Raw genomic sequence first — 3994 nt, forward strand, 5'->3', positions numbered from 1 at the left:
CCTGTGTGTGCTTATGGAGATCCTGAGAAAGGTCAATAGAGAGCAAAGCATTTAGGGGAAGAGGCCTAAATGTAGTGGGTTTGACTCATAATTTGTTTGCATTTGCTCTACTTTATTTTCTCCATCGGAAATCATCATGATTCTTCTAGAAAAGCTGTTATCTTCTGTATCCTTAACACTGGTCTTTCCCTTTACTCTGTCTGGCTCATCAAGCATATTTGGGTCTTTTTCTGTTGATTCTGGATCCATTTCTATGAACCCTGTATAATCCCTACATCTCTTGTTCTTTCATCCCTGTCTGTTTAAAAGGCCCATATTTTTTTCAAAGATAAAAGCATTTTGAACTTATTTTCTTCCTTGATTCCCTGACCTCAAACTCAATCACCTAAATCCCACTCAAGAATTCATTAAAGCAGGTTTCCTAAAGATCTGAACTTTCCCCCATCTCCTCTTGCCTCACAATCATCCTTCTAATATGCAGATGTGGATGAGAGCAGGACTGTGATCAGACAGGTTACCTGGAGTAGAGCAGCCAGGTGAAATCACCTGGCCCAAATCACCCTCCTAACCAAAGACAGTTAACCATAACCTAACCATAGCTCCTCTACCAAAGTCAGCCTCAGTTCCGCAGCAAGGGCCAACCCCAAACAGCAGTCTTTATCCCCTATCCTTTAGAAGTAATGGGTCAGGTTGTAATTCTCCTGAGGAAAACTGACCTGGGGTTTTTTTAATTTTTTTAATTGTTTTGTTTTTAATCAATCACTGTATATCATTACAACATGCAAAATGAATTTTCCCAGTATGAAAACTTCATATATTAGTTTAGTCAAATACATTACCATACCTATGATTATCAACTGACCTGGTTCTTCACTCTCCAGTTTTCTTGCAGAAAAGAAGTAACAAAAAGCACTGCAGCACTGCATTAAGTCCATATAGGAGTCACCCAAAACATTTCCGGGATTCTATTTTTCACATCTTAATTCATGATGAACAATGCACACAGATTCATGGTGCTAGCTTTGTTCTATCAAGTCACATCTGGGGACTTTATAGGAAAAGGTAAGTTTATACATGGGTAAAATGATAGATCTGGACATTGTTGGAATTAGAATTCTGATTAGTGCCAATGAAAGTTTTAGTGTTCACAAAGAAATAAATTTTCACAAAAGGGATCTATCGTCTCATTATTCACTGGTCACACTGAACCAAACACTGTATTAAACTGTGGAGAATATGTTAGTAAAGACAAGTTCCTATTCTCCAGACCCATGTGGGGTCCTCAAATTCTAGTGTAAGAAGATTGTGAAAGAAATGGGAGCTATTTAGCCTGTGGGAGGAAACTCTGCCAGATGTGCAGTAATTTTATTTCCAAAACTACAAAGGACTGTCAGTTTTGATGGTATGTTCAGTGAATTAATCAGCAAAATTAGGACTAGTCTGTCCAATTCTTATGAATATGTTTATAACTAATGATTTTGTCTAAAATGTATGCCACGTAATGGAGAGAGTGTTGTCTCTCTTACTGTAGAATGATTGTATGTGGGAGAACTTACTGGGGAAAATTCCACATCAAACCAAGGAAGGGACTCTGAGCTTAGGACTAATTATTTTCTACATTCTCACTGTGATGGAAATATGCACTAATTTAAATAAATATATTTATTTATATTCCAAATATCTATATATTTGTGTTTGGAAAGCTTCTTTTCCAGTATATTGTTAAATGGTTATTGGTTATTTGTGTTATTATTGAATTATATGAGTTATTTATATATTTTTTAAAAACTTGTGTTTACATTTAATCTCTGTACATCTTTACAGTGTACAACATGGTTTTTCCCAGAATAAATATGGTGCAAATTAGTCAAGTCAAAGACATTACCATATACATTGTCATCAACAGATAACTTTTCTTTTTTGTACATATTAAATATTTTGTTTGATTTTTATTCTTTGATCCTTTCCCTCGCACCACCTCTTACCCACCTTGGATACAAGCCCTTTGTCAAATATTTTGAAAATTTTTCTCTCTTTTTTTCCCTTGATTATGTGTATAGAGAACAAAATATTAAATTTTGTTAAGATCTGATTTATACATTTTTTAAATATTTATTTTTTGATTTCCTACCTAAGAAATGTTTGCCTAATTTAAGGTTGAAATATCCAAGTATCTTTTATGCATTTTTTTAAAATATTTAATACTGTGTGTTTTACCCTTAGGTCTCTGATTCATTTTGAAGTTTTTTTATGTGTATAGAGAACAAAATATTAAATTTTGTTAAGATCTGATTTATACATTTTTTAAATATTTATTTTTTGATTTCCTACCTAAGAAATGTTTGCCTAATTTAAGGTTGAAATATCCAAGTATCTTTTATGCATTTTTTTAAAATATTTAATACTGTGTGTTTTACCCTTAGGTCTCTGATTCATTTTGAAGTTTTTTGTTTGTTTGTAAATATTTAATACTGTGTGTTTTGCATTTAGGTCTCTGATTCATTTTGAAGTTTTTTGTTTGTTTGTTTGTTTGTTTTATTGTGAGGTAAAAATCAGTAATTTTTTTTTCCACATAGATATCTACTTGTTCCATCATTGATAATATATTCTTTCTCCCATTGGTACTTCTATTGCGACTCAGTTGGGCATGTAGATGTGTTTCTGTATTCTTTCTGCTCTATTAGTATATATCTATATCTAGATATATAAATGCTATTAACATACAGTTTGACTAGTGTAGTTTTATTGAAATAACAAAAATGTAAGGTTTCTAAACTTTTTCTGAATATGAAAATACCTATTATTTTGACTAGCCTGAGTACTTTTTACAGCTTGTGAATTACTTCTTTAACATTTTTTTGTTGTATGCACTTAATAAATACAATTTGATTCACTATATATGTACATGTGAAATAATCACCACAATTAAGCTAATTAACATACCCATCACCTCACAGAGTTGCCATGTGTGTTTGTCTTTGTGTATGTGGGTGCAGTCAGAACACTTAAAATTTAAAATTTACCCTTTTAGTGAATTTCATGTACACATTATAGTATAGTTACCTGTAGTCATCATACACCACTTTTCATACAATAGATTTCGGAGACATTAAACTTGAATAACTGGGCATGAATCTCATGCCTCTGGATCTGGGACTCAAACTGTTGTCAGCCATGTGGGAGTCCAGCACCTTAAGTACTATGTCACCCTTGGCCCCTGCATTTATTTAGTTTTAAATAAACATTTATTTTATTTTATTGTTTATTTTTTAGAGAGAATTTAGCTATAGGGTGCATGCAGTAGCCAGGGAGAGAGAGAGAGAGACAGAGAGACAGAAAGAGAGAAATAACTTCTCAGGGGGTTTGGCCACACTGCAATCCCTTCTTCTCCATTCTTCTCTCAGGATTTTGGGTATGCACGCACACATGCCTAGTACGAGTTTGTAGCCACTGGGTCCAGAATTTGAACAGTAGTCAACTATGTGGAAGTCCAGGGACATAACCAGTACACCATCTGCAAATATTTATTTTTTGTGAAGTTAAATAGTAATAAATAATCTACTATATTTACTTGCCGGGAGCCGTACCCCAGCCGGGGTGGGTGCACAGGGAGGTGACGCAGGTGAACAGGAATCAGACTAAGACCTCATGCCCTTAGCATGTTCTTAGCCGGCTACAGCCGGAGTAAACTCCAGACTGCAGCCCTGATGGCCAGAAGTCATGCGTATTTATTATAGAAGGAGTTTTACAGCAGTGGGATGGGTGAGGGGAAGTAAGTGAAACATTTTGCTCTAAAAGGTAAGGCATTCAAAGTATAGGAACAATAATCATAAAACATGACGTCTGTTTTGTTTAGGTATGAACAGTCATAATTTTTAGAACGAGGAAGTCCATTTTTTGGGTGCATCTTCTTCTTAGATCTTGATTACCAGGGAGGGTCTTTGGATGAGAGGGTTTCCAGGAATTTTCAGTCCCAGACCAGCTTGATTACTTT

At 34.6% G+C, this 3994-nt stretch overlaps 1 pseudogene; it reads left to right on the forward strand.

Annotated features, from left to right (window-relative positions):
• LOC102493535 (CDK2-associated and cullin domain-containing protein 1-like) overlaps positions 1-3994 on the forward strand; it is a 52337-nt pseudogene that overhangs the window by 1968 nt on the left and 46375 nt on the right.

Source organism: Tupaia chinensis, unplaced genomic scaffold (genome assembly GCF_000334495.1).
Source record: "Tupaia chinensis unplaced genomic scaffold, TupChi_1.0 Scaffold144354_1, whole genome shotgun sequence".
NCBI classification, from domain to species: domain Eukaryota; kingdom Metazoa; phylum Chordata; class Mammalia; order Scandentia; family Tupaiidae; genus Tupaia; species Tupaia belangeri.